This window comes from Arachis ipaensis, chromosome B03 (assembly GCF_000816755.2).
Source record: "Arachis ipaensis cultivar K30076 chromosome B03, Araip1.1, whole genome shotgun sequence".
Lineage (NCBI taxonomy): Eukaryota > Viridiplantae > Streptophyta > Magnoliopsida > Fabales > Fabaceae > Arachis > Arachis ipaensis.
Genome location: NC_029787.2, coordinates 104,907,121 through 104,918,726, shown reverse-complemented (window position 1 = coordinate 104,918,726; position 11,606 = coordinate 104,907,121). Strand labels below are relative to the sequence as shown.

The 11,606-nt window shown below is 35.5% G+C and overlaps 1 long non-coding RNA gene across 1 annotated transcript; it reads right to left on the bottom strand.

The window, feature by feature from the left end:
- LOC110269774 lies at positions 2,231–2,882 on the bottom strand. Its single transcript, XR_002358531.1, has 3 exons — positions 2,781–2,882; positions 2,619–2,675; positions 2,231–2,521 (listed from the first exon to the last, which is right to left on the bottom strand). It is a non-coding gene; the product is annotated as an uncharacterized LOC110269774 (long non-coding RNA).

Genomic DNA, 11,606 nt, shown 5'->3' with positions numbered 1-11,606 from the left:
CAACTTACCAGAATGATGATGATGATCGAAAAAAGCTAGAAAATTTCGAAGATTTGGGCGAAACGGACGATTCACTGCAGAGAGCTTCAGAGAATGTGGAAGGAAAATGAGAAATGAGTGATTATGGTTTGAGAAAGCTGAAACGATGGGAATTGAGTAGTAACTAACGCATAAGAAGTGCGAAAGACAAGGGCAATGTGCACATTTCGCGCAGGGTTCAAATCACCCATTAAGAGCATTAAATGCTCGGCGCGAAGAACGATGCGACAAAAGGCGTTCCTTCAAAGCGACGAGCCTCACTCGCGCGTAGAGGGCTCGCCCCCACGACAACCGACGATGAACCGGCCAAGCGACGAAATTGCTGAAGGCGACGGAACGCGCCACCCACGTTGCTCACAACCCTAGCTGGCGTTGGGGGCACTGTTCTAGCCCGGCCCAGGCAACCAGGAGCTCCAATCCAAGTGGCCGACCCGGCGAACGTCGCCCACCCGAATTGTGGGTAATGTACGGAATTCCACTCCCTAGCAGCCAGCCTCATGATAGCTAGGCGAGAAAACTTTCAGGAAAGAGACCTATATGCAGTGGGACCCACCCTACTGACAGGGTATATAAGGGGAGGGCCCTACCCCTACCCCGGGGTACGTCACTAACCCCTTACCTTCACTACCACCTATACGATCCCTGACAAGAGCGTCAGAGTGTCATTGCAGGTGGCTCCCCCCTCCTCTTCAACACCGCAGCTCTGGAGGTCGCCAAGTCTCCATCTTCCACTCTCTAACACCACAACTCGGGAAACCCGTCCGCTCGTCAACCAGGTCCAGATCTCCCTCATCCCTTTTGCCCATTCCATTCACCTAACCCGTTTGGAACCTGGCAACCGAACAGATTTCAATTGCAATGAGAGAATGACATGTGGCACATTTTGGTTGTAAAATTAGTATAGATGAGAGAAGAATTCTTTAATTTTAGAGGGAAAATTTTGATTTTAATTGTAATAAGGGAGTGACATATGACAGATTTTGGTTGTAAAATTAGTAGGAAGGAGGATAGAACTCTTTAATTTTGAAGAAAAAAATTTGATTTCAATTGTAATAAGAAAGTCATATGTGACACATTTTGGTTGTAAAATTAGATATATATAATAAACAAGAGTTAACTGAGTTAGCTTATGCTGCAGTTGATTCCTAAATTTTTCTATACAAAAATATTTGTCATATTTTAATTATATGTATTTTTTCTTAAATAAATACCGTATAAAAGCGAAAAGCCTTATGCATTGGTTGATTTCATAAAAATATTTTCTAACTAATATATAAATAATTAAACTTTAAAATTAATATTCTTTATAGAACAAAAAAGATGTTCACCATGCCCGCGATTTTTTTGTCTAAATTAGGTGACTTCAAGCAGACACAGGTTTATGCAAAGATTGAAAATATAGAGGTAAGATTTTCTATATGCTTTGGAAAAAAATTTCTCTAGTTTCTACTTTTATGACACAAAATCAGTTTAGTTTCAATTTTAAATGGTTTGTAACAATTTAATTTGCTGTAATTTTTTTATTTGAAAATTCAGTTTTGTGAGAATTTTAAACCGCCACAAAAATTTTAAAAAATTGCTAAAAAAATTCAACTCAAAATTTCTACAAAGCAGACAAAAAATCGCTATAAAATTATGTTTTGGGGATTCTGCCAAACCGCTACAAATAAGCTCGTGGCACCTCAAATTTTGGAGATTTGAAAAATTCTCACTAACCTTTTGGCGGGGTTTCAAACCCCCACAGACCAGAAAAAAACCGCCACAAATCAAATTAAACTTTGTAGTACTACCATCTTGTTCTCACTATAATAATAATAATGAGAGACTTCATTAGCTTTTTGTACAAACCACCTTAATGGAAACATATGTATGTTGCTTTTAGAAGTAGAAATATTTAGACAAATTAATGTAGAATCAAATTAGACATGTTTTAATTTAGTTATTTGTGAATTCTAATTACCTCACCAACCCACTACATCTTAGCCAGCTAGTTTCTTTATCATATTCATAATAAAATACAATATATCTTTATCATATTCATAATAATATACAACATATATATGTCTCTATATAGCTAGTAGTAGTAGGTGTGTGTATTTAGGGAATAATAAAACACACGTAGAGACCTAAGAGCTTAATTGATTAACTTTACACAATGCTTGCTAGTAGGTGTGTGTATTTAGGAAATAATGGAACACATAGAAACCTATCAGCTTAATAATTAAGTCTATTAATTTCTAAACAAAAGTGTATTGTAATTTCTCAAATCTAATAATTAAAGTGACGAAACCTAACTATTTTATTGATTCATCATATCACAACATTTAGAGGAATTTTCTTCTATAATACTATAGTAGTTAAGCTCACTTTCTTGTTCATACTTGCTCCACTTTAATGTATCGAGCTCACTTTAAGTATGCGAGAGCTACCTTATTCAATCTCAGGCTTGATATGCCTTTCAACTTCTTGACAAAGTGAAGTTCTACTACCAACCATTGCACCAATTCTCAGTTTCACAATAAACAAAAATAAAAATAAGAATCTAGCTGAAAATTTAAAAAGATGGAAAATAAGGGTACCTGGAGTTACATAACGGCGTCGAGAGTGCAGGTCAAGTAGAGGCGCAAGACGGTGACCTGGAAAACGATCAAAATGAAATTCGATTAAATTGAAGCGAAGAGGTAATAATTGAAACAAGTGTTCACCCAAATCCTGAAATCCAAGTATTTGTAAGTGCGTACCATGGGACTTTGGTGGCGGTTGCCTCCGGAATCGGAATCTTCAACAAAATGAAAACTGAAAGTAGTAGTGAGAAGGGATTGTGAAAGCAACTGAAATAAAATCAACTATATATTTTGAGTGGAGTGGGTAAGGAAGAAAGATCCTTTTGTTAGGCTTGGTCCCACATCAAAGGTGTCATATATTCAGAACTATTGGTCAAAGAGTTTGTTAACTAATTATGATTGATAGCTTGTAAGGTGGTGTTTTAGTTGCTGTTCCATGTTCCATAATAGATAAATCAAATAGTGAGAACTTTAATAGATGATACCATTTTTTTTTAAAGAGAGAACATGTTTGATTCCTTCAGATATATAGCTAGCTTCAATTGATTTAATCCTTCAAAGAAAGTTTTACCGATTTCGTCCCTCAAAACTTCATTAGATTCTGGATTAACCAGAAAAATAATCATTACCAAATGCTGCCATGAAAACACTCCCAATCCTAATGCTTCGTATTCATCTACACTTCATTCTTGCATCTAGCCACCATGAAATCATATAATGAAGTCTTCAGACCCCAACAAAGCAATGTACAAAGGCATTCACCTATACAGCCAAACAGAATAAGTATCATTTTTCATAGACATAGAAATCATATTTGAATCATAACCAATTGTAATATCGAATTTATTTAAAAATCTGATAATTTGTTCTTTTAAGAAGAATATACCTTTGCCTTTAGTAATCAAGAGTCGGCGAAGCGAGGAACTTGCTACATTTTGAAGCTCAAAGTGTTCCAAGAATCACTCTGAAGCACCGCTACAAGAGCTTCGCCGTTTGCTTTTGGGAAGGTGGAAACCGTAAAGATGGAATGGTAAGGGTTTAAAAATGCTATGGTGGCGTTGTTCGGAGGCTTCTGCGATGCCGGAAGTCGGAGATGGTTTCCGCCACCGCGGTGGTAACGGTTGGTTAGCCGTACATTCGCGGGAAATTGTTTGGGCTGGAATAATAAGAAAAATTGAATATAAAAAAGAGAAGCCCAATATCAGGAATAATGGATCATGGTGCTCTCACATCAGACACCAAAGTCCTTTATATATTCTTTCGTCAGCTGTATTTGTTGCCCAATAGGGCCTATTTTAAGTTCCATGCTAACATTTACATTATAATTTTGTTTCGAATTGAAGCCCAATATGCAGTGTTAGCGTCAAAACACTGACACTTCAGCCTCAAATTCAAGCCCCATATTTATTCCAAAAATACCAGCATATTTTGTATCCAGTCTCTTTTTTTTAATTAAAGTAATATAATAAAGGGCAATTTACTTATTTAAATAAAATGGTCGAAACTTTTACCTAAATGTTCAAAACGGATTGTTGTTACGTGCATGTGCTTATTCTATGTAATCCGTGGCAACCCACCACGGTTTCTGAATTGTGCACTGGGACGGTTTATGGAGAAACTGAGTTGCTTGTAAACCGTGGGAGGTTCCAGCGATTTATGAAGGTGGCGTGGAAGGCATAAACCATGGTAGGTTACCACGGTTTATGAAGAAGGTGAACTGGTCATAAACCCTTGTGAGTTACAACAGTCGCGCGGCATGACTGTGTTACAATGGAGTATTAGGAAAGAAAAAACAAATATTTCTACCAATTGTTTTTAAAATAAAAAAGGTATATAAAAAATACAAAAAAAATAAATATAACAATTTTGATTTTAAAACCAAAAGTGCCTCACTATTCCTAACAATGGATTATGTGACAATGATTCTAGTAAAATCCCACCCAGAAAATGACAATAATCTTTTTGTGAAGAAAAGAACGCATCATGAATTAATAAGTGTCTTATTTTAATTTTATATGCACTTATTTTAATTTTATAACAGTAGAGAATTAAAGGTGGCTTCTAGGAATGATGACAAAAATCACACAAGCGCCCAAGCGTCTCACCTATTTTTTTTTTCTATAATTTTAATTTTTCTTCAAGTATTTTTTTAATTATAAATTAAAAAAAAAAGCCATATTTAACAATGGCAACCATTATTATAGTCTCAAAAAAATATACAGGTACACCGAAATAAATATTATATAAAAATTATAAGTTAAAGAAGAAGCTTACGTGACAATAGAGTAATAAATGAGATGTCAATTGCTAGTTTTGGTGAAACTTGTGACGCTAAAATTTTCTGCCAACTTCTATATAGATAAAGAGCAAGTTTAGGAAACCAACCAGGGTAACAACTAACTCTTGCTAACTACATTGAGACGCAACAAAAATTTCAGAAACACAAAAATCCCTAAACCTAACCCTAAAATTTAAAAATCAACCAGACATCCCTCCTTCTTTTTACACTCTCACTAATGTCGTTTTTATCTTCCTCTCCCACCACAACACCCTCCATCGCAATTTATAGCGCCGCCCTTCGGCCACCGTGCTCCCTCCTCATGTCGCACATCCCCGCTGAACACTGTAGCTTACTCCATCCTGACATACTGCGCCTCCCTCCCTCGCGTCGGTCGCCCAGCTGACCACCGCAGCTCCCTCTTCGCGTTGCGCATCCCCGTCAATTCGCAGCGTCGCTACCGCTGCAACACCCTCCTTCCCAATGTAGTGTGGCTCCCTCTCTCGCGTTGCGCTACCCAGCCGACCACTGTGACCCCCTTCCTTGCGTCGTGCATCACCACCTATTCGCAGCGCTGTCGACCACTGCAATGTCTTGTCACAATACGTTCCTGGTTTTCTTTTTGAATTTTTTTAACTATTTGTTGATGTTTTTTTTCAGTAAATGAATGTTTTTTTTTTCCAGAATTTCGGATGTTTCTTTTCCTGATTTTTTATGTGGATTATTGGATGTTTCTTTTTTAGATTTCGTGATATTTCTTTTTAGGGGTGCGTTCCTATTATTGTGTTTTTTAATTTTTTCTCTAACTGTTTTTTGTTTAATTTCTTTCCCATTAAATTGATGCAGGTTTCGTATATTTCTTTCTGTGGTTTTTTTTATGTGGGTTACTAGATGTTTCTTTCCTAGATTTTGGGATGTTTCTCTTCGAGGGTGTATTCATGTTTTTTTTTCTTGAATTTTTGTTGAATTGTTTTTTCAAATTTTTTTCGATTAAATGGATGTTTCTTTTACAGTGTATCAAATATTTTTTCTGTGTAAATAGATGTTTTTTATATGCGGTATTGGATGTTTTTTCTATGTTTTAGGATGTTTCGTTTCGGGAGAAGGACGGCATGCATGTTTTGATATTTAAAAAGTTAGCTGGTACCCTAATGGCTTACCTAGCGGGATTGATAGTTAAAATAGATTTTACAACTATCAGGTCTCTGCTCGGCAGTATTTAAGAATCTGATGAATCCAAAGATAGGAAAATCCAATGGAGCCATAAGCAAAGATATAGGAAACAAAAACATGTTCATCCAAAGTACATGTATTTATAACACAACTACTTTTTAGGCTTTTATTTATGTGGGTGTGTACCTTCGATATAAAAAATACTTACGGGTATAAATGACAAAAATATCATCTTTTTATGGTGGAAAAGTGCACACCACTCTTTACTGGATAAGACAACTTTAAGCTTTTTAAAACATCCTAAGTTTTTTATATTCTTGAATCATATACATATGGAAGAAATGAAGGACAAAATTTTAGTTTTTATACATTAATAGTTCTTCAGTTGTATCTGCACATAACACAATTGATAAGAAGGGTAATCAAGGGATCTGGACACAATACATCAAGCCCTTAATCATTATTTTATAACTAAACAAACTTTTCATATTAACTCCACAAAACAAACAAGTGAAACAAAATTGTGGTGGAGAGAATAGCCAAAAAAAATTATACATATCCATTAGTTGTGTCTATAATTGGAGTAGTGATTGTTATTGGAATTTCTCCTGCCACTAAAAACTGCTAATGCTTTTCTTATGGGAGGTTGGAAAGGAGCTCGCTTATTTGTGTGGTGGGTTTAAACACTGTTTGTGCAAAAATGTCAGCATCCTACAAAGAAAAAAAGAAAAAATAAATTAAAGTAACTATGGTTGGTATGAAGGTAAGTCTCCGAATGGGAAGGATGATAGGAAGATGTAGCAAATTCAATTGGAAACGAAATCAGCAACTATATAAGTAGTTTCAGCATGTATAGATGAACTACCTTCTTGTTAGCCTTCTTTGTTTTAGGATAAAATACCCATTGAGAAAGCTGATCTTCACGAAGAATTAGGTTCTTTGTGATTGCATCCCTACCGCCTTTGGATAGAGGCAGTGAAAACTTCAAATAAAGCCATGTAAAAGATGCAATACATTATTAAACAAAGAAAAAAAAAATTAAACATGTAGTTCTAGAAATCAAAACAAACCAAGCTCACCTTTGTACCACATAATGTTAGTTGAGATCGACGGGCTGCTATCACTATACCATTTTCACCAACAGTGACAGCTATACCTTACGTTAGGTACCACCATTTTCACATTTTGGATAGAAAATCCTCCCAATATCAACAGTAGCAGTGCGGCAGGCATGGCACATGAGTATCCATCTAGACAAATAAGGCATAAGCATATAGGAATTGCCATATTGTGATGCAAAGAATATATTATTACACTACACACAAACAGAAGATGTCATAAGTCATTATGTAAGTTCCGAATAGTGATGATTGGCAATTTGTAAAGACATAATAAGCATTTAAGAAGCTTAAGTAAATTACTTGTGCAGTTGGTGTATCTGTGAACCTCCAGGCGCCAGCAAGCGCAAATCCATCTGGAGAAGAACATTTTGCATTTGCAAAGTTTCCTGTTACACAGGCTACACTTGATTTAGATAATTATCAAACCATCCAATTTTGTTCACTACTTTGATTCGCCGTTGACTGTATCTGTCTCACAAGGTTTAGAGAAACCTAGATTTTGTCATCATCAAGAACTTTAGGAGAACCTTCTAGCATCATTTTCTTCAAGGGTAAGGAGTGTTTCATTACTTCCATTCTCTTCTATTATCTGATCATTCATAAAAACTCCACTTTCAATATGGTTTCCGTCGTTATTTTAATGAATGTGTGGTGCACGAAACTGGCTCCGCAAAATTCGCACAGATAGACCGACAAGTATACCGGGGTAGTCCAAGTAATACCTGAGGTGAGTCAGGGTCGATCCCACGAGGATTGTTGGTTTGAGCAAGCAGTGGACACCTTGCAGATCTTAATTAGGCGGATAGAAATTATAGTTTGTCACGAAAAGTATATAAAACGAATTAAATAAATGAAAGTTACTAGATAGATGAGAATTCAATGGTGATAGAATAGTTGAGGCTTCGGAGATGCTTTGTAATAAGATAAGATAAGATAAGATAAGATAAGATGAGAATTCAAAGGTGATAGAATGGTTGAATTTTGAAATAACATAAGATAAGATTTTTGAAATTTAAAATAAGATAAAGATTTGAAAAAGATATGATTTTTGAAAAGATTTGATTTTAAGATAAGATAAGATAATAATTTGAAATTAAAATTTGAAAATTTTTGGAATTTTCGAAAATAATTTTAAAATAAAGATAGAAAAGATATATTTTTTTTTATTTTTTTTGGATTAATGAAGAAAGAGAAAAACAACTAAAAGACACCAAACTTAAAATTTTTAGATCAAAAGACACTTGGTTTTCGAAAATTAAGAAAACAATCACCAAAAGACACCAAATTTAAAAATTTTAAGATCAAAATAAGAAAAGAAACAAGAACAACTTGAATACCAAGAAAGAACACAAAGAACAAATTCGAATATTCAAAGCAAATAAAGAACAACTAAAGGACACCAAACTTAAAAACTTTGAAAATCAAAGACACTAATTTCGAAAATTTTAAAGGAAAATACTCAAAGATACCAAACTTAAGAAATTTGAAATCAAAGACTCTAATTTTAGAAAAGAAAAGAAAAGAAACTTAAAGACTCAAGATGACTCAAAAAGAACACCAAACTTAAAGATTGACATAAAACTCAAACAAAAGACACTATTTTTGAAAATTTTTTTTGAAAAGAAAGCAAGAAAATTCGAAACTTTAACAAGAACAAGAACAAAGACTCAAACAAAAAAGATAAATATTAAAAAGAAAAGCAAAGATTTTTGAAATTTTTTTTATTTTTTTCGAAAAAGAAACATAAAAGACTCAAACAAAATTAAAAAGTACCTAATCTAAACAAAAAGATAATCCGGTTGTTTGTCAAATCTGAACAATCCCCGACAACGGCGCCAAAATCTTGGTGCACGAAACTGGCACCGCAGAATTTGCACAGATAGACCGGCAAGTATACCGGATCGTCCAAGTAATACATGAGGTGAGTCAGGGTCGATCCCACGAGAATTGTTGGTTTGAGCAAGCAGTGGACACCTTGCAGATCTTAGTTAGGCGGATAGAAATTATAGTTTGTCACGAAAAGCATATAAAACGAATTAAATAAATGAAAGTTACTAGATAGATGAGAATTCAATGGTGATAGAATAGTTGAGGCTTCGAAGATGCTTTGTCTTTCTGGATTAACTTTTCTTACTGTCTTCTTCAATAACCTTCTGATTCCTTCAGTGGCAGCCGTAAGTGATTAACTCATGTCCTCTCATTAAGTTAATCTCCTCTACTGCAGCAATCCACCACGTTGAGATGACTCATGTCCTCTCATTAAGCCACCTCTAGGTTTCTCACTGTAGTAGAAGATGAAGCTCTAAGCAGTCCACTCCCCTTCATGATCCTACTCAAGGTACCACAGACAAGGCAGATCTTCCGGATCAGAGAGTGCTGCTTCTCTGACTCGCCTTAACGCTACAGAAACTTCATGCACCCATAGTCAACCGAATTATATGTCACATATTCAAAGTTACTCAGATGCTCTATAAGAATTCGTAATGCAATCTCTAGCTTTAGTTCAACGCTATCCGGGTCAGGAATCGCACGAAACCCATGTAGAACAAGGGTGACTATCACGGGTCACCCTCAATCCATAAGATGAAGAACAAGGTTGCATAAGAGAATAGAATCATACATATTGAATGAAAATAGTAATATTACCAATCCATGAAACTCAGTAGAGCTCCTAACCTTAACCTTAGGAGGTTAGTGACTCATGCTGATAGAAAAATACAATGAAAGGTTCGAATGGGCAAGAGTTCAGTAACAAGGGTGAACTCTTGTATATAAATACTAATCTGCTAACTAAGAATTACAGAAATATGATAGACTAGACTTAAGAGTGCAAAAATCCACTTCTGGAGCCCACTTGGTGAGTGTTTGGGCTGAGATTTGAGTGTCTCCCCGAGCTAGGGTCCCTTAGGAGCGTTGAACGCTGACTAGGGACCCCCTAAAGGGCATTGGAAGCCAGCTACCTCCTTTTGGGCGTTGAACGCTAGGACTGGGACTGGTGGCTGGCGTTGAACGCCATTTGGACTTTTGTAGCTACAGAAAAGCTCCTTTGAGTGCACAGAGGTCAAATCCTGACAACATCTGCAGTCCTTTCTCTGCTTCTGAATCAGATTTTTGCTCAAACTCCTCAATTTCAGCCAGAAAATACTAGTAATCACCATAAAATACACAAACTCAAAGTAGAATCCAAAAGTGTAAATTTTGCACTAAAACCTATGAAAACATAATAAAACTTAAACAAAACATAATGAAAACTATATGAAAATGATGCCAAAAAATGTATAAAATATCCGCTCATTAGAACACCAAACTTAAACTGTTACTTGTCCCCAAGCAACCAAAAACAAAGTAGGATAAAAAGAAGGGAAGGACACAATAAATTTCAGAGTTCTCAATGAAGCTCAGTTTCAATTAGATGAGTGGGACTAGTAGCTTTTTGCTTCTGAATAGTTTTGGCATCTCACTTTCCATTGAAGCTCAGAATAGTTGGCATCTTTAAGAACTTAGAATCTAGATGATACTATTGATTCTCTTAGTTAAGTTCTTTTTTATTCTTGGACACAGCTTCTTTAGAGTTTTGGCCGTGACCCTAAGTACTTGGTTTTCCAGTATTACTACCGGATACATAAATGCCACATACACTTTAATTGGGTGAACCCCTTAGGATTGTGATTCAGCTTTGCTAAAACCCCCAGCCAGTGGTGTCCAGAGTTCTTAAGCACACTCTTTTCTTTAGACCACGACTTTAACTACTCAGTCTCAAGCTTTTCACTTGACACCTTCACACCACAAGCATATAGTTAGGGAAGCAGCTCATTTGAACTGCCTAGGCTAAGATATTTCTTTTAGGCCCTCCTAACCATTGATGCTCAAAGCTTTGGATCCTTGCTCTTGTCTTTTGTTTTAAAGAGCTATTGACTTTTTGCTTTTGCCTTTTGGTTTAAAGAGCTATTGGCTTTTTCTGTTTTTTATTTCTCTTTTTTTTCACATATAATTTTTTTCTTTTTGCTTTTTGATGCTTTTTCTTGCTTCAAGAATCAATTTTTAGATTTTTTAGATTACCAATAATACTTCACTTTCATCATCATTCTTTCAAGATCCAAAATTCTTTAACTCCAACATCAAATATGCACTGTTTATTCATGCATTCAGAAAACAAAAGCAATGCCACCACATCAAATAATTGAACTATTCCTAATATAAAACTCGAAACTTATGCATCTTACTTCTCTTTTTCAATTAAAATTTTTCTTTTAAGCAAGGTGAGAGATGCGTGGAATATTTCATAGCTTTAAGACATAAAGACAGATGATCATGCGCTATAAACAGACAATAAAACACAATACATGGAAAACAGAAAATAATATGAACAACAGGGGAGTAAAGGGAACGAATCCACCTTAGTGATGGCGGCTACTACTCCTTCTGGAGGAT